General features: G+C 40.2%; 1 protein-coding gene and 1 pseudogene across 2 annotated transcripts in view; both read left to right on the top strand.

The window, feature by feature from the left end:
* The window catches only part of MAML3 (mastermind like transcriptional coactivator 3), a 365,957-nt gene that overhangs the window by 100,725 nt on the left and 244,912 nt on the right, over positions 1–20,320 (top strand). The gene's annotated exons all lie outside the window — the stretch shown is intronic.
* On the top strand, positions 15,733–15,851 carry LOC120613542 (uncharacterized; annotated as a pseudogene).

The raw sequence follows: 20,320 nt of genomic DNA, 5'->3' as shown, positions 1-20,320 counted from the left end.
AAGTCATTTATAGTGCTTCGCTGTAAACAGTTTTGAATTCTGAAATTTTCTGGGAAAGAAAAATCAGAGTTCTTAGTGCCCCACTTTCTCAGTAATCGATCAAATTGTGTTGCACAGTCAGACTGAAAGATCACCGTGAAGTAATGTGACGTCCTCTACTTCCTTTGCCCAAAGCAGGGCCACGGTGATCTCAGCTTATGCTTGGGATCCCTGTGAACGACAAGGCACGTGACAGGGAACTGGAGACAATATTGGTATGATAGAAATGCTCATGGTTGAAGCAAGTTTCAGTCCGTGTTGGAATGTGGAACTGTGTCGCTCAGGGGAACGGCCGTAATCACAGCAGTTACCATGCTGTGCTTGTGAGCATCGTCATCTTCCAGGTGTTTTCTTTGCTTTAAAACAAACAAACAAACAAACAGAAACCACTGTATCGAGGTCTGATTGACATACTAAAAGGTGTAGATATTTAATGTATGCAACTTGCTGAGCCTGGAGATTAGAATATACCTATGACACGATCACCATGATCGAGGCCGTAAACTTATCCATCACCTCCAAAAGTTTCTACTCATCCCCTTAATTTTTCAAAAGATTTTAAAAATACTTTTTTCCTCTTGTTGTAAGAGCACTTAACATAAGATATGCCCTCTTGGCAAATTTCTATAAGTAGACAATTCGGTATTGTTAATTATCACCCTTTGCTGTACAGTAGATCTCCAGAATTCATTCATCTTACGTACTGAAACTTCGTAGCCTTTGACCAGTCCCTTCCCATTTCCCCTTCCCCTTCGAGATGTTTTCTCAAAAACGCACCAGGAGTTTGATTCTAGAGATCAGCTCTAGGGGATGGACAGCCAGGAAAAGAAATGAAAGAAAGCATGACTATTTTGTAACCTAACAACTTTTAAGTAAATCTTTCTTGGGTGACTATTGCGTAGAGAGAAATAGGGATATCTGTCTTCATGGAAAAAAAAAAAAAAAGAAATAAGAGGACAGGACATCTCACTTGCGGCGGGGGAAGGAAAGCTGGCAGTGTGCGCCGTGTTTGAGACGAACAGGAAGCTGTTCCTTCTCATCCTCTGCGGACGGAGGCCTGTGCTGGGGGGTGCTGACGTGCCGTGTCGTCTGCAGGAGCCATCAAAGGGGTCGAGGTGAAGGTGCTGATCCAGCTCGGCACACGACTTGAAAGGGCGGCACAGCGGTTGCATGGCAGTTTCAAGAGGGGCAGGTGTTAAATCATTGTCACCCTTTCGTCCTCCGTGTAGTATTCCCTGACAGTGCAGACAGAGCCGGGAAATACACATGTTCCTGAATACTGGATGACCGAGGTCTTTCTCCGCATCCCTTCCCCCAACTGCTGTTATCCACCTGCCACAAATGAATCCAGGAAAGCCACAGTGCGTGCTGTGACATGGGCCATTGGCAGACCATCCCCTTGCCTCATATTAGTATGAACTGTGTCAGAACGGGCCTCAAATACATCAGGAAAACATGTGTGCTTGTTCTTTAATGAAAACCCTGACCAGCAGGGTGTGTAAGCTCAGTTAACAGCAGAAATACTATTAGCAGGATAGGGCTGTAGTATCTTCCTATACAGTCCATTCCCTTTTGTATATACGCTTCGTTTCTGCTTTGAGTTCGTCTCGATCCATTGTCGAAGAGGCTGCCTGTTCTTCTGTGAGCTCAAAACGAGATACAGCAGGATGAAACTCTAACAGAAACATACAACAATTATTCTGAAAGGAGGTAAGCTACAGCTTTACCCCTCAACCTGAGATAGGGCTAAACTTAGTGTCAAACATTGTTTTTCTGTCAGCATTTTAATGGAAAGATTTCCATATATTCCCTAGAGGTAAAAACATGCTTTGTTTTCTAAAAGCGGCATTTCATTAGGCTATGATTTCAGCAGTTGTACTTTTGGATTAAACACGGAGGAAAATCTGGGTCCTGAGTTCAAATATCAGAGCCGAAAAGGACTGTATTGATTTCGCTCATTTGGGGCGTGAATATGAACCCTCTTTGAGGGATTAGCCTTAGAACTTCCCTGACTCGTATCATTGGACAACTAAACACGTTTTTGACCCGTGTCTAGTAATTGATTTCCAGTTGGGTTTGGGAACTACCTGCCGCTGCCCATAGGTAACCCCACCAGTACATTATTTGACTTGGTTACATATCATTAACTGGTATTTACTGGAATTAGGCAATCAGGGAGTCAAAATACAAATAATAGTCTTGCATTTTTTATTAAGTAATCCAGATCAGGGTAGCTCTTGTTTCAAATCCTTCAAATCTGAAGCGAAACAACAGTTTGCTCAGTGACTGAATAGTTGAATTTATGTATACATGAACATTGGACAGCAAAACCTCAACAAACTATTAAGAGTTTGAAATTTGTGGTAGCCTACTCCCTTTCTGTCAAAGTCAAATCACGACCAAATTACCACACATCACATGTTTTGGTTCTGCACGAACCTCTCCCTTTTGTAAATTCCTACATTTTGTATTTGGAGATTGATTACTGTATCTCATGCATGGCTCTGTCACTGCTACAGGACATAGTTATGAAGGGCAAGAAAATGCTCTTGAGGTTTGCTTCCACGCTCAGAGCATGTGTTCAAAAAAATACTTTTAGGTCTATCGATTATGTGAGGTCCACATGGGAAGAAGTTTCAGCTGGATCCTTATTCTTCTTCAAACACCAACCAATGCTCTGAACACCGGAAATTCTGCCATAAAAACCGGTGGCCTTTTCCAGGAAATACAGTTTCTCCTTTTCTAGAACTTTTGACCAGAAAAAACTCAGCCAGAGCGTGAGAGCTGAAAGGGACATTGGAGAATAAACAACCAGTTCCATTCCTTTGTTCTTTACACACAATGAGAGGTGTTTTTTTTCTCCTCCATAGCAGAAAGGACATAAGCGCGTTGTAAGAAAATTTGAACTTTATCTAAAGTGCAAAGAAGGAAGAACAAAAATTGATCCCATTCTTAGATCTCTAGTAAGTTTTCCTTTGAATAATTTTTTAGAAGTGACACGGATAGGCTGAAGAGGATTCACGTGTTAAAAGTCTTTTACAGCATATTACTAAGTGCCTTTGGGTGAGACTGTACCAGTTTACCTACTTGTACCAGCAATGTGCGTGTGAGTCGCAAGCTCTTATTTTTATGTAAAGTGCAATAGAAATTAGTTTCAGATAACTAAGAGTTTTTATAGTCAAAGGACTTTGAGCCTGCTTGGGCTTGGTGAGGAGCTGAATGGAAAAACGAGATGATTTTAAAGATCTGGTTTAACCATAGCTAACAAATAACTTCAGTCTCCTTGGAAAGAGAATAATTCCAAGTCTGAAAGTTTCGTTCACATTAAAACCACTCTGCATTCAATGTTAGAGATTCAACAGATACCAAGACCAGGTCATTTGTTGCAAAAATAGGCCAGAGCAGCCACTTTCCATTTCGCCTGAATTTTATCACTAACTCTGATAAAAGGGTACCCAGCCACTTGAAGCTGACTTTTGCTTTGCCTTTTAAAATGAGTAGGTGGAACTAAATTATATCTAGAACAATTTCCAATTCCGTGATTCTTAGAACCATCGATCTAAATTAACATGCGTACAACTAGAGCTATGGAAAATACCATATGGTGGGTGGGAAAATGAGACCTGCCTAGTGAAAGGCTGAGGAAAATCTGAGGCTGAGCTACAGTGTGGACCCAAATTTCCACATTTCCTTCGGACGATTTTTATTTATTTAGTACTCGCTCTGGAAGGCACCGAGCCAGGGCGGAAGCTGCAGAGTGAGTTCCAGTGACGGATCCAGTTGCTTCCAGTCACGCTCGGCATGAGAGATAAAGCCAGGACGGACACTAGGAGAATTTAAGCATTAGTCACGGGGTGGCGAGATCACAGTCCTGTTGGGACTCAAGGAAAAAAAATCTTTGTGAAAGAAGAAATTTTTCAGATGCGCCCTGGCAAGTAGAGATGGTGGAAGGGAGTTACTGACTAAACTAATCTTGTCATTTCCAAAATATGGCGACTAACCCTGTGAAGGTTTAAAACTTATGGATAAAAGTTTCCACACCACTACTACTATAGGATTATTATAAAATTTAAGCGGAGTTCCACTTCAACAAATGTCATTCGTTGAAAATCTTTGTATAACCAATATTGCGAAGCCTTTGCTGATGGATTACTTCTTTGATTCAAAATTTAATATAATGAAATTTTAGTGAAAGAATTGTGACAGGCTCAGAAGGTTCACTGCCTGTCCCCTAATAACTTCACAGACCCCTCACACGCGGTCACAAACTTCCTCCAAGTTTGAGGCAGTGTGACACTTTTTGTTCTCTGAGGTAGCCTATAAGAAAAACAATGTCCATACTTCATTTTTAAATATTTATTCTTTCTGTAATAATATTATATACACAAAATCTCAGCATTGACCCTCGGAGGCGAGCTGAAGGTCCAGTGTTCTGATGATTTCACATGGACACGCGCCGGCTTTATTTGAGGAATAAATATTTAAATCATACAACGAGTAAGTGTTGGAAAGATAATGGAGAAGTTTTCTTTGTTGTTAATCTATTTGGGTTCCAATTTGTTTTAAATGACCCATTTTTAAAATTTTTCCAATGTAAGAGGCTAGAGCGAGGAGCCCTCACTAGTGGCAGGCGGTATGGAAGGAAAAGGTAATTTAGTTTCACTAGATTCTGCAGCTGTTTCCTGGTCGGATTTTAATCTCTGCCATCACTGCCTGTCGTGGTAACTAGAGCTTGTTTGTCAGATGGTTGTATCCGCCGATGCCGTTACTAACCTATGGAATTTCTGGGGTTCTCGTCATCGAAGGTGGGAGCCTCACTCACTGCCTGATGCTGCAGTGCCTAGAGAGGTAATAATGAGGGTGATGTTTACCACCCCTGGGGTTTCGACCGTCTCCTTCGTTGTCAGGCTCTCCTGGTGGCAGGGGGCAGCCCCGGAACCCTCCTGGCTGAGGCGCTTAGCTGGCAGCGGTTGGAAGCAAGCGTGTGTGTCAGCTAAGCTGGGAGACTGGGATGCGCAGCCCAAAGGCAGGGGGCAGGGAAATGCCTGCCTGAGAGCGGACGGGGAAGAAGCTGCAGGGAGGTGAAGGAACCTGTGGTTTTTCGGAAATTCAGAAGAAAAACGATGGGAAAGGAGAGAAAAACAAAAAAAAGAGAAAAGGCAAGGATGAGAGGAGATGGATAGGGTCAAGAATGACATGCTCTGGAATACGCTGTTCTAAGCCTGGCCTTCGTTTTTGTTTGACCAGTGAAAGCTGATTTAGTCTCTCTGTGGCATTTACCTTCACCCCGAAGAGACAGTCTTGCCCCTGGTGTGTGTTTGGACAGTTTAGGGCAGCCCCCTGCCAAAGCTGGTGTTCATCGTCTAATGCCTAATGCGTGGTGGTTTATCAATAAACGGTCATAATTTAAAATAATTTAATCCTCTGTCTCCAGCGAGGCTGCCACAGAAGTTACTGATGTGTGTGCGGGTGGTGCGGCATTTAAAGCTGAAGAATGCAGTTATCCTAAAAACGGGAGGGGAGAGGTGGAAGGGACCATGGACAGGGTCAGCACCAGAACTGAAGGAGAAGAAACGAGTCGTACGGGCAGTAAGTCAGGGCCATACGGACGCAGATGCTGGGGCGGATGCAGAGAAGGATGTGGCGGGAAAAAAGGACCCGAACCTCGCTTTACTCATTTCTTCCCACTCGTAGAATTGCTACATCCACTCCCTACCGAAAAGAGGGTGAACACGTGAGTAGCTGTCACTTGGAGGAGGAAATAAATCCTCCGTATTTTGTCTCCATCATCTTATTCTGTCAGACCAACCTAAGAGTACTCTTCAAACTGCCCACAATAACTTTAGGTAAAAAGACAGGCTTGGGATCAAACAATTTTAGGTTGATTTATTTGGTATGAATTTTAAAGAATATAATAAATTGACACCTTTTCTTATTTCAATGAGAAGAAAGAAAAATCCACACATTTGCTAAGCTGATTTCAAAAAATGGCGTTTATATAATAATTATGGGTATCTTATTTCAGTCTTTTTAAAAGAAGCCTATAATTGAAATGATAGATGTAATATTTGCAAATAGTATCACGCTTACTAATATAGTAATAAGAGCCCTTTTCTCATTTAGTTTGTGACTTCTCCCTAGTTGAGCTTTTTAAAACAAGTCTTTTTCTTAAAATTTTCTGATTAAAAATGCATTTTCATGCTACAATACAGAGTGACAACTAGTAGGTAGTTAATCTAGCCTAACAATTAAGTCACAGATTCAGATACCACGCAAATAAGAAAGGAATAAAAAGCGAAAAGTGAATATATCTAAATTCAAAGATAAGCATGCGAGGTGAGTTAGTGATTCTCTTAGTTTGTGGTCTTCAAGGCATAAGTGATAAACGAGAGAGAATTAGTTGTCCTAGTTGCAGTGCCAGTAACGAGGACAGGAACCATTGCTGGAAGTGGCCAATTGTGCTATTTTGATGTGAGAAACTCCCAAACAGGGATCAGCGTTCGTGCCCTGCTGTGCTGAGCAGGGTTTGGTCTTACTGAGAAGATGTCCTCAGTCCCACTGGGGCAGGTGTGTCCAAGCGGTCTCTGACCGGTCCTGCTGTTCGGCAGCACTTCTCACCTTGTAAAGTTGGAGCAGGTGCTTCACTCGGGGGTAGTGGTTTCAACACAAAGGCCAAACATCATTGGAAAAACCAGAAGCTGGATCTAAGTGACAATGACAAGTGCACAGAACTCGAAAGAAAGAAAAGAGAAGCCTGAGAGAAAATGGAGTCTGTTTGTAGGACTCTCGCAAGAGACAATGAATCATCAAAGAGGTTCCAGAGTTACAACTGAGAAGTATTTATGGCGATCAGTGGTGCAAAGGGCTAATAATACAAACATAATAAAGAAGAGAAAGGAGGGCATACCAGAGATAAAGGAGGCCTCGCGTTAAATGAATAGGGAGATAAGCTTAATGATTATGCTCAAATGACTGAGCCATTGATGGCAAAATGGCTGAGCTTCTGAACTGCTTTTTAAAACTGGCCTTTAAGAAGACAAATAAGGATAATTAAACAGTAATGAAGACCTGTTTCATTAAAAAAAGAAGAAAACAGATAAATAGGCAAGGTCTTGGCTGGTGCGTTAACCGGTGTTAATGGAAGTAGTAATGAATTCATCATTATATGGAAGCTTTGGAAAGCATGAAGAATAATCAGACAGCCAGACAGACAGACCGACTGACACTGGAGTAAAGGATGAATATCCAATTCTAAGTTGTCCAGAGCATTGTTGGCAGAGATGTCACAGATAATCAAAGCACAGATTCATTTTAATCTTTTTATTTTAGCCGCTTTCCCAGAATCCTTACCCCAGGAGACTGTTTATCGTAGCCGCTAATAAAAGTCCAAACTGAGCTTTCTCCCTTCTTCCCGCCCGATCCGTGATCCAGTGTTGCTGATGTATAGTAAAAATAACGGTTTAAGAGAGTATTGTCCTGTACCTTTCACAGAACAAGAGCCCTGAGTAATTTCTAAATAGAATTCATTTTAAACCTGTCCCAACCAAGCAGAGTACCCGCCCACAGTAAGTATTCCATAGGCAGTTGTTGAATAAATAAATGGATTAGGAAAACTGCATTGCTAGCAGAACATTTGGAGGGTAAATATATGACCATCTAAGGGATATTAGGGCTGTGGACCACCAACAGCCTAGATCTGTACAACTTTTTGTTAGACCGGTGTAATAGATTTTTTTTGAAAATCTGAAAACAAGGGAGCAAAAAGGATTCGCTCGATATATTATTATTTTTAAATACATCCAGATGTTAACGGCAGAATTGATACCAGGTCTCATGAAATCTAGTTCAGAAAAAGAATTGAAATTGACTCGAATGTGTCAGATTGATTGAAAATTGCCTGAAGGACTGAGAGTGTAATGACAAATGGCAGTGCACTGGGCGTAGAGGAGGGTAGGACTATCTTCAGAGTGGTCTTATTTAACATCTTCATTAATTATCTAGGAAAAGATGTAAACCGTACAGTCATTATACTTGTAGAAGAAGCTAAATAAAGGTGTTTTCAAGCCCCGGGTGAGGCAGAGGACAATGCAAAGGGAACTTACATGCTGGAGACCAGAATGACGTTAATAACGTGATCGAAATCAGCGAATGTCTTGGCAGCGTTTACTGTCTGCAGAGCACAGTCCAGGCACTGGAAGGGATTAAAGGATGAGTTCAAGATGCAGCAGCAGATGATGCAAACGACTAGCTCTACTGTGAGGGAGAATGAAGGAAGCTCTGCGTTCGAGGTGCAAGCTATGGCAGCAAAGAAGGAGTGATGAAATGCGACGGAGAACATTCGGGACTGCAAGTTCAGGTTGTTACACCGTGAGAGAAACAGCCGGAGCAGGAAGCATTTCGGGGAAGTGACTAGGTCAAGGCTAACAGCATGCGCAGCCAAGAAGCAACAAGGCATTTGTTGAAGCACATCGTCTGAGCCACAGTTTATGGAGTTGGGGATATTGGGCTCATCTATGCAAACTCACCTCTCAATGAGATCTTTTTTAAATTACTCTTGTCTTTCTCGTGTTAAGGTAAATGATTAAATGCTGTTCTTAGTTTAGTTTTTTCGTTATACTCTGAGGATCGATTCTATAGAAATAAGTATGTAAGAAAGTAGTGCACCTAAAGATGTTCATTAGAGTATTATTTATAATATTAAACCAATGGCAACACCCTGATATCTCGTAGTTGGAGAAAATTTAAATAAAGTTTACTGTCTCCCCTTGATGAGATATTCTCCAGTCATTGGGCGTTTATGAAGAATGGGAACAGGAAAACATTTATATTTTCATGTTAGGTGAGAAAAGTAGGATGCAAAATTTACCATCAAGAGTGATTAAAAGCCAAAAGATAGTGTATTTTCAGAACTGTATTTTGAGGTAGAGGAAAAGAAGATGCTAGAAAATACAATATTTGTTCAACCTGACCGGTTAATTTGTTCAGTGTTTATTCCTGTCTCTAAAGGTTTTTATTTGCATTTTAATGTTTTGATGAGCCTCTAGTAAATACTTAGGGAAAGTATAATGATTTAGCTATGTGGTCATTTTCTTTGAAAAAAAAAATTCATTTCCTAATTATTGAGGGATATTAGCTGTCTGAAGATAGGTGTATATTAAGCCCAAATTTCTATTAAGTAGAAATTTGGCTCTTGATCTCATAATAAAGGTATAACCCAATGGGTAAAAGACAAGGATATACCTTATGGCCACTGCGATAAAGGAGGCTCTGAACACACACACAGACACACACACACACACACACAGCCTCAAAATTAAACCCAATTTCTCCTAAGGACTGAGAATCCACCAGCGGGTGAAATTATAAATGTCACATGCATAGGTGAACAGGGATACCGGGCTCATTTTATTTAGTATTTTTCTGACAGTAGTGGAGGGTGCGGAGTGAGAAGCACACTTGTAAAGGAAGTTGGAGCAGAAACAGCAGAACTAGAGCTGACGGACTAGTCTTCCAAAATCTCCCTGAAGCAATGTTGGCCCCATGGCTGTGGTTCTGTTTTATTCTCATTCTCTCCGTTCCACGTCGCCCAGGAAGTGCTCTTCCCCGTAATCTCACTTCCTTTCCTGGCTTCAGTCTTAGGAGAACTGAACCACATACCCAAGTGTGTATCTGGCCATTTCCAGAGCAGTTTTTTTCAGAGTATTTCACTAATCATATAACTCTTTTCATTAGGATAAGAAAATCCTTCCATATTCTTATCAACATATTTTATCCTGAAAATTGTCAAATGTATACAGAAGCAGAGAGAACCCTGTATCGATGTCTCCTATACCATCATTCACATTGAACAGTTATCAAGATTTTGCCACACCGGCTTCATCTAACCCCTCCTTTTTTATTTTTTTTTTTTTTATCAAAGTAACATTCCCAGATATCATGTCATTTCACCCTTATTTACTTCAGAAGCATCTCTAAAAACTATGGACATTTCTTACATAATCATAATGCTATTAGCAGACCCAACAAAATTAACAATAACTCCTTGGTATCATCTAGTACCCAGTCCATAATGAAATTTCCTCGATTTTCTCCAAAAAGCCTTTTCCGGGTCGGTTTGTGCAGATTGGGATAGAGACAAAGTCTATGCATTATGTTGGTTGTTACAGCCACTGAGTCTTTTTAATCTCAGTCCCTGCTACCCCACTAACATGTTAAAGACCATTATTTAGTGACTTAGAAACATAATCATCAAGTGGGTACTCTCAGGAAGGAATTGGAGTGACAAGGTTGAAGACAGTTAACTTAGCCCATTTTAATTTCCATGGGAACTTTTCCAGAATACTTGAGAAAGTTCTCTGCCTTTTGGTATTGAGCATTTATTTGGGAAGGCGATGTCACAGCCTCCTTAGGTACAGTGAACAGACAGAATGTGTTTTCTTGTGTTTAACCTGTATCTGTCATGATATAACTCAGGCCTTTCCTCCTTGATCTACTTCAGTAGAACCAAGAGGTGAGAAATTTCTATTTCTTTAGTTACTCCATAGAGTTCATATAATTCCACACTGTGTCCCTCAACGATTTATATATTTTTATACCTGTGGTTCTACCATTTTTACAAATTTAAAGAATGATTAAGACACAGACTTCTGGATTCGCATCTCAGCTCTGCCATTTACAGAGTGGTGTGTGACCTTGGCAAGCCACTCATCCTCTCTGCACCTCGGTTTCCACATCTGCAACACTGGGATAATGATGGTTCCTATCTTATAGGGCTGTCGTTAAGATTAATGCGTACACACCTTGCTTAAAGTAATATCTGTCACGTGCTAGGCACTTATATAAGTGTTAGTTATTGCTGTTAAATGTCCTCGCTATAAAAACAAGAAAGTAAAAATCCCAACCTCAACTTGTATTTGGATAACGTATAGTTGTTGTTTTTTTCAATTGTTTTAAGGGAGAAAAACGTGTAAATAAAAGTAAAGGTGAATAATTTTGTGAAACTGTGTAAAAGTCATATTTTCAGTATTAGGAACAATCCTCCAGATTGTGATAATTCCCCCCACTCCCCCCCAAAAAAGTTGAAATGTCAGGATTAACGGCATTTCAAATGAAATCAGCTGAGAAAAGTAGCCTAAGAATGTAGGCCTAAAGAATCAGTTGTAAGAGTTTGCTTCATTTCTGTGTTTTGAGTGAATAATGTTTATTAAACGTGCATATTTAAATGAAAAAGCACAAGAAACTATTTTAAAAGTCATGTCTGAATACCAGCAAATGTTTCAAAGAACAAATGCAAGCTTGTTCTGACAATTCCCTACAAATTCTCTCCCTCCATTTATCCCCACAAAACAGACTTCGCAATATTAGTGCTCAGCCTGGGCCTAAAGCACCGAATTGAAGGGTGAAAAAGAGCCCATTGTCTGGGCCACTCCTGCCTGATGGGCGGTGCTTGGAGGTGTGGGCTTCGCAGGAGCCCGGCTGCCACGCGAGTGAGTGACCACGGCTACGTAAGCAGATGAGTTGAAGATGCTCTTAGAACTGTGTGGCTGGACAGAGCCTGTGGCCGTCGTGTAGTCCAGCTTCCTCAGGAAACTGAAGTCCACGAAGTTCAGTGACTTCCTGAGTCACACAGAAAGGAAAGATGGCAACTCGGTTTGCTCTCCTTGGGTCCAGAGTTCTTACCTTCATTCTGCACAAGATATTAATAGGGCTCAAGTTAAAAGGATTCTATGGCTAAAGGCTCGAGAAACCCTGGGTTACATATTAGACAGGTGTCTTTCCTGAAAGACTTCTCAGAGCCTTCAATATCTTAAAAGGGGGGTTCTCGTGCAGCATTTCCCAGATTTATTTGACTCACGGAACCCCTTTTTTAATTGAATGCGCTTTGGGAAAAAGCTGCCATGTGCAGTCCTTTACTTCAATAGAGCACACGAGACGAGAACTGAGGGAGAAAGTAATAGCATAATCTCATATTATTTATAATGGCCATCTTGACCTGTATTTGAACTAGGGTTATACATTCTTCTATTGAGTTAGTAGTGGCAGATGAAGACAGGAAGGGAAAGGTAAAAATTGATTAAACGGCTTATTTAGTGGGAAGAACCAAAAAAGAAATGGGCATATTTTATTGTCTGTTCTCAATTCCTTGAATTGTATAAAGAAGAGATGAATTTCTCTTCTGACTATGCCTCTTGTCCCGTTGCTTTCTCCCTGGCCTACACAAATTTAGCTATTTCTAGAACCACGTTAATCCATTGTTCTTCGCTAGGCATCTTATTGATCTTCTATGTTATTAATATTCACTTTTGGCTGCCAGATTAGCTCTAATGAACCATTTATGTTTATTTTTAGCACGCTGAAAAAGTTGGGATGTATTATCCAGATTGCATTCTGCTGTGCAGGAATTGAATCTACGAGAAATTTGAAATGTCTCCTTTTCCCCCTTTTCCTATTTTTCCCACTTGACTTTTAGCCCCGACTAGAAATAAAGGCAGCTCTCAACTAATGAACAGGTTGTTTCAGTAGTTTTAGGAGGACTTAGAATTTGTGTTCCCATAAAAACAATGTTCCTAGGCTAGCCCAGTAAAAATTATTTAATGCACAGTGATTAAAAATGCACACACACAATAGAAAGGAAGCGGTTTTCTTTCAAACACAGTAAAGTATATTTACCAGCGTTTTAAACAGTTACTCTTCTCTCCTACTGGAATCAGGAGCTCGCTTGAGTCTGGAGGCTGCACAGTGTAGGGTTGGACCGAGAACTCCGGAGCCAGACAGCCGAGGTCAGTGCTCCATCTCCGCCACATGCTCTGCCCCTCTTGGACCGTTTAACTTTTCAGTGACCCAGTTTTTTACATCTGTAAGTTTTTACATCTATCTCAGCACATAGAAAAGTGCTAAATAACTGTTGGCGATCAGTACGATGCTGGTGCTGATGATGGAGGTGGATCTGGTAGGAGCCGTGGGGTTGGGGAGACGGCGCAGGACAAACCAGATTGAATAGAAGTGTGGGGACCCGTGACGCTAGGATGTAGGTGGGAGGAGTGATTTTAGGAAAGTTAAACTGGTCAAAGAAAAGAAAGAAGGAAGAAAGTCTCCTAATATAGTTGTCACCTGGAGTAGGATTAGGAAAAGGAATCAGGGAAGAGAAAGTCTTGGGTCATTTTTTTTAAAAATGAGGAAAAAATTAGGAAAGGAATGTAGGTACATAGTTTTGCCATTTTTCAGTTTTGAGACCAAGTCTTAATTCCTTAACTACTTTGAAACTCAGTTTTCCCATTTTACAAGCTGGAAATAATAGTATTAACCTCGCAGGACTGTATAAAGACTAGAGTGACGTATATGAAATGCCCGGTACCTGTGGGACCGTCAGTGGCAGTCGTTCTTATGTAAAGGTTATGTTGCTACAGTACTTCCTGCAGATCATTCTTTTTTCCATCCCTCGTTAATCTTTTGCATAAGCAATCTGTGCTCACTTTCGAAGAATAGAAAATGAAAAAGAATTAAGTAATGTGTCTAAGATCACACAGGTACCAAGTGGTTAAACTGGGATTCGAAGCTTGCAAGTGTAACTCCAAGCCCGTGCTCTTAAACAACGCACAAATTTGTAAATCCCAATGGTGAGAGTGTTGTTTTATTTCTTAATGCTGTACAGACAGGAAGAAAAACAGCCTCTGTTTTCCAGACGCTGTCTGTTCTCATCTCTACGTATCTGTACTTTCAAAATGAAAAGGTGACCTACGGCTTTGCTTTCTGTGCATCAGATCTCGTCCAGGAAGCACGTGGTTAGCCTCTGTTTCACCACAGGTCCCTGCAACTATCTGAGGATGGAATTTTGCCTTGTCACCTGACCCAAGCCTCAACTTAGGTAAATTTATGAGAGTGAGCCAATTTTTCCAGAAAAGCTACTCTACAGAAAGGTGTTTTTTTTCTCTCTCTGTCCATTTTTTATTTGTATTTGATCTCCTGCATGGTGTTTGGCCCTCCTTGCAAGTTTTGCAATTTCACTGTCTAACAAGCAGCATCTGATATGATAGGAGTTTGAAGAAAACCCTTCACCCTTCTTTGTGCTCAAGTAAATATTGTCAGCTTCCTTTTGCCTCCCGAGAAACAGGCTCCCACCCACTGTTCCATACAAGACAACAAACGTGCTAACCCTAAACAAAGAGAGTTCGGTTCCAAAGCCGATTTCTTTTCTCTTTAGTCTGTAAAAAACTTGTACACTATTTACTCAATATCAAACTGTTTGAAGCCATTATACACAAACCTGGAACTATGTGCTTTATATAAAACCCCTAGATTAGCAAATTCCTCAACTGACCAAATGCACGGGCAAAATCAGTCACGAACAAGATTTCACGGTACAATTATTTTATGTGTCTCTGAAAATATTTTAAATATTAAAATAATATTTTAAACATAGCTACTGTTTTTTTCTATCCTTTCGATCGTCTCCAAGACTTCTCCCCACCCCCACCTTGGAAAAGGACACGGCTCCTGTTTGCGTTAGAGCATTTACGTAGGCTTGTCTTTCCTGGAGAAATATGGCAGCAGCTGAGATGCACAGGCCTTGTTAATACTTAACACTGAATAAACAGGGCAGGTAATGACCACGGTTCACACATCCGAATGCAGTGCGGCAGCGCAGTTGACAGAGGTCGGGAGGAAAGACTCGGTGCTGCTGTTTGGGGTGGGAAGAGCCTTCTGAAATGAGTCGGAGAAACAAGGACAGGCACGCGTCCCGTGTAAGGCCTGTGTCCCCGGGAGCACTGCCGAGCTCTCCCAGAACTGGTATTTAAAGGTGTGCAGTCTCAAAACTGAGAAAGATGGAAGCTTAGTGACAGACTTCACTACCAGGAACTCCTCACTTTTCGAGTACCCAGGCCTTTAATATTTCTCCCGGAAAATGAAGCAGTCAGATGAACTTACCTAAATATTAGGCAGCCCTTTAGGCCAGCTTCGCCCCGAACACCACCCCTAGCTGCCGGTTGCACACTGAAGTCACGTGATATATCTTCTCAAAGACTTTGTGGTATTTGGAGAAAAGGACTTTGGTACTTCCACGAGTGGCTCACAGGAGATACCTATTAGGTTGGGTGTGGTTTTCAGGAAAGGTGTTTAAGCTTCTCGATTGTATAGCAGTAGAAGGATAAAGCTCTGAAATAGATTTGCGGCCTCTCCAGGGAGCTTCCTCATGCTGTTGACCAGTTTCACCAGCAGGAACCAGTCATCTGGGCGAACAAGGTGTTGCCCAACTTTCTATACCAGAATCTATTTGTTCATTTATTCTCATTCTTTCATTACTCGTAGATATTTGTTGAGCATCTGCTATGGATCAAGCCATTTTCTCAATGGTGGATGAAATAGTGAACAAAACATTATCCCAGCCTCAAAAGAGCTTTAGGTCCAGTGGGGGAGACAGACAAGGAAAGAGGTGATTACAGTATAGTGAAATAATTATAGGATACATAAGCTGTGCTTCACCCAGCCTGCTGAGGGATCTGAAGATTTCACCAAAAAAAGTATCTTTAGGGCCTGAAGATTTAGTAGGATATAGTCAAAGTGGTAGGTGGGAGAGTGTTCAAGACTGAGAGAATATACCAGATCCCTAGAAAAGAACACACTGAAAGTGTTTTGCATGGCTGGGGAGTAGAGTTCAAGAATAACCTAGAGATTCGTCAACAGAAAACAGTTGGAGTCTACAGCCATACCACCCTGAACAAGCCGGATCCTGTCTGATCTCGGAAGCTAAGCAGGGTCGGGCCTGGTTAGTACTTGGATGGGAGGCCATATAGGAAGACCAAGAGCTGTAGGCGTAAAAAATAAAAAATAAGGGATGGTAAGCTGACAAGGTTCTTGCAATCCGTGAGGTCAACCAAGGTTTAAAAAAAAAAAAAAAAGAAAGAAAACAATTGGAACCCAAATTGATCAAGAGGTTGAGGTTTAAACAATAATTTGGAAGAGAAAAAAAAAAGTGTTCTCCAATTACCAATTTTTCACATATTAGCAATGTGAATTGAGAGGTTTTGTAAGAATTAACCTATCTTTAATTTTTTTATTTTTCAGGTTTTTTTGTCTTTTTTATTTCTAGTTTCTTGTTAGTCAGTTATTATTGTTCTTTGTTAATTACAATCATGAAAAATTGAGAAAACACACAGATGCCCAACATTAGTTACAAAAATTATAATAAATTAAAAAATACTATGTATAGTATGGAGGAAAATGATTTAAAAATTAAACTGTGCAACTCTTCATTTTTCGAGCCATTTTTTAAAGTTATTAAAACATGAGTAGCACAGACCATTTCTAATTCATCTTGCCACCTCCCTCAGCATCAAGCGGTACCTGAAAATGTTTGTGGACGCATTAATGAATGAATGGGAATGACTAAGCATTCCTTTTTATAACTATACCTACCCTCGACCCGCTTTTTAACCCTGGCAGCCCATTTCTATAATTGTCATTTCAAGAATGATGTATAAATGGAATCATGCACTATGTAACCTTTTGGGACTGGCTTTTATTATTCCACATAATTCTCTACAGAATTGCCCAAATGTCAATAGTCTATTCCTTTTTATTGCCAAGTAGTATTCCTTGAGTATGGCTATAACATAGATTTTTTTAATCGTTCATCCACTAGATTTTTTCCAGATTATGAATAAAGCTACGACGAATAATCATAAACAGGTTTTTCTGTGGACATAATTTTCATTTCTCTGAGATAAATGCCGAGAAGTACAATTGCTTGATTGCATGTTTAATTTTTTTTTTTAAGATACTGCTGTTTTCCGTAGCAGCTGTACTATTGTGCCTTCCCATCAGGGGTGTATGAATGGTTCTGTTTCCCTGTATCTTTGCGACCTGTGTTTTGAGAATCCTTTACACAGTCTAGATACAAGTTCTTTATTAGCTAGGTGCTTTGTAAATATTTTCTCCCAATCTGTAATTTGTCTTTTCATCCTCTTAAGAGAGTCTTTCACAGGACAAAAGTTTTTTTTAGTTTGGTGTGCTTCAATTTATCAATATTTTTCTTTATTCGTTGTGCTTTTGGTGTAAAGTTCTAGAACTCTGCCTAGCTCTAGATCCCAAAGATTTTCTCTTCTCGTTTTCTAAGATTATTTTTATAGTTTTACACTTATGTTAAATCTGTGATCCATTTTGAGTTAATTTTTGAATAAGGTGTGACCTTTAGATCAAAGTCTTTTTTTTTCTTGATCTATGAATATTTAATTGCTCCAGCCTATTTGTTGGAAAGGTTACCCTTCCTCCATGAAATTGCAGCAACAAAAAGTTAATTCACACAAATTATACTCTGTGATAACCCACTGTGTCACTCAACAATGCGACATTTCTTGTCATTACATACCCTTCTGTATTATCATCTAGACTCAAAGCACAGTGAGGGCAGGTATCAGTTTTTTGTTTGTTTCCTACAAATGAGGCACTCAGTATTTATCGAATGACCGAATAATTTCTGATGGCAAATAGTAGTCCGTTGCTTGGATGCACCATCATTTATTTAAAGTTTCTTATTGTCAGATATTTAGGCTGATCTTAGTTTTTATGATGATAGACATATAGCTAAATCTTTGTACTCTCTTCCTGCTTTGATGAGTCATCTCATTTCAAGTTAAGTTATGTCGGCATTAGATGTTTGGGCATCCCTATTTTTTTTAAATCCTTTATAGTGCCTTGTCATTCTAATTACTCTAGTCTATGGTCGTTTGGTTGCATATGCATGTCAAGCTGCTTAACAAATGAGCATATGGCCTTACTTTACTGTTCTACTGTAGTATTGGGAAGTTGGAACAGTGTTAGATGGTGAACTTTTTAGCAGAATTGAGAAAGAAGTTGACCAGGGATATTTAAAAGTTGTAACTAAAATTTATAAGACTAATTTAGCAGAAGATCATAGAAAGGTGGTTGCGAATCGTGTGCCTCTACAGTGCTGCTCTCGCAGAGATTGGCTTTGCCCATCAAATGAAGGAAGAAGCCTCATCACCTCCTGGAGTGTTAGAACAGTGGGCGTAGTGGTATCTACACAACATTCCTGTTGGAGAGGCTAGAGTCCCAGCACCATGTTACCATACACTTACTATCTGTGATTGTCAAGAAAAGCTCTCTTTTGAGGACTGTGGAGAAGCACGTAGATACCAAAAATATAATACTTGCCCTCAAATAACTTGTGCCAGGGCTGGCGAGGTATGGCTGAAGCCCTATGGCATTGCAGTAAGAGCTCAAGCTCTAGAATGAGGTACATCTGGGTTTAAACCATGCCTTTCCTGGATGTGTGGCTTTGAGCAAGTTATCCGATTTCAATAAACCCAAGTTTATTCATCTGTAAAATAGAAACAAAGATAATATCTAAGGTTATTTTGAAAAATAAGTGGAAAAATGCACATAAGACTCTTAAAAACAGCTTGGCATGAGGTAGGTATAAATTCTTTCTTAGAAAGGAAAAAAAACACAAAAATCTGTATGGCATCGTGTCAGAGATAATATAGGATTTTGGAAGACAGATTAATTATGGCTAGTGAGACTAAGGAAGATGTCAGAAAAAAAATAGTCTTAAAGGACATTATAAGTGTTGGACACTATTGACATTAAAGGACATTGGAATTATAGGGGGCTGAGAAAGAAGGTAAGAAAGGTGTCCCAGAGGGAGGAAGGACATGTGCACAGGAAGGAAGAACGGCAAGGTATGATCACGGGGCTGCCGGGAGACCAGGTGGCCAGGGTGAAGACAGACTGAGATATGGTGCCTCTGGTGAGCTAAGCATATGACTCCTTGAATGTTTGTTGAAAATTTTCTGGTAGGGAAGAGTAGAGGGAAAATGATTTTCTATTAATAAAATTAGTATACCTAAGACATCCATCAGATGCTTTGAACATAACGTGACATTTTAACGTATTTGGACTTGTCTTTTATTTTACAGTTTTTTGTATCGCTCGTCATCGGACGCAGTTAGCGTTCTCGCCATGGATAGATGCGATTTACATGGATGCAGTCACGTGGTCTCATTGCCAGGACATTGCTCCATGAGTGAGGAGTGTGAGGGCAGCAACCTGGCACTTAATTTCTGACTTATCAGTGGTGTTTCAGTGCCCCCTGTGGGATGGTGCCAGGGCAGCTGTCTCGTTGGGTGTCGACATAACTGGACACTGAGGATGAGAGAGAGAACTAGACCCTAGTGCTCAAAAGGCAGGGTAGAGCCCAATCCTGGGACACGTGACTCACTGGCGAAAAAGGTGCAAATTTTATTTGGCAGCTGAAGGGGTCTCTTGGCTGTTAAACACATGTCAAGATGGAATTCAGGAATGTTTATTTGGTGGTGAAGTGCAGGAGAGAACAAGGTGGGAGGCTTACTTGGTGGTGACTTCGGAAATATAGGTGTGAGGTTGTAAGTTCTGGCTTTGGGTGGAGAAAAACAGGTGGAAGCAAACAGCTGCAGGCAACATGGAGGACGAGCTGGTGGACTAGATGGCCGATTATATACCAGAAGCTGGGAAGAGGGAGTGAGCCAAGATAGCCGAGATCTCAAGTCACATTGACCTTCTAGGAATGCCTGTCACCACAGCCTATGACACTCACAATTTATTTATGTCTTCTGGCAAATACCGTGTAATAGATTCTCGTCCATCATTGGAACTAAAGCTTAGATTTCAGAAGCAAAACTTGTTTTCACTACTAAACAGCACCCAATCTCTTATCTCATCGAATCAGCTCCAAAGTAAAGTTTTGGGGGTTGCCAAACTTATAAGAATTCCATTTTTTGAAACTTTCTATTTTAAGGCCATTCAAGAAAATTTGTCTGATTGAAGAGGTATTAGATAATAGGTAATTGCTTAAAATATCTGTAGGCCTTTTTTTTTTTGAGATTTACAATACTTCTCTAATATATGTGAAAATTTAATTTAGACCTACTAATTCAGAACTTTTGATAATTGAGGCAGGAAGAAATTTCCATTATAATTCTCCATGAACATGATTTTCCCCCTTTTTTTTTCAGGAGTGGAAAGTTTAACGTGGGTTGGATAAGAGAATAAATTGTTCACAGCACTTTGGAAAAGTGTTTAATATGCTAATTAAAGCATATTCTCCACATGTACAGAAACTTGCCGATCTACAAATAGAGAGGTTAGATGTATATAGCCAAACCAAAACATAAACAACAACAAAAACCTTCTTGGAATAAAACTAACGAATATCCTTTCTCTGTTTTATAAACAACAGGGCCTATATGTCTCTTACATATTGTTTAATGGAATCATTATTTCATTT

The sequence above is a fragment of the Pteropus medius genome, unplaced genomic scaffold (genome assembly GCF_902729225.1).
Source record: "Pteropus medius unplaced genomic scaffold, Ma_sr-lr_union100, whole genome shotgun sequence".
NCBI lineage: Eukaryota > Metazoa > Chordata > Mammalia > Chiroptera > Pteropodidae > Pteropus > Pteropus medius.
Note: the sequence above shows the minus strand (reverse complement) of the source record. Positions and strands in the feature narration are given on the sequence as shown.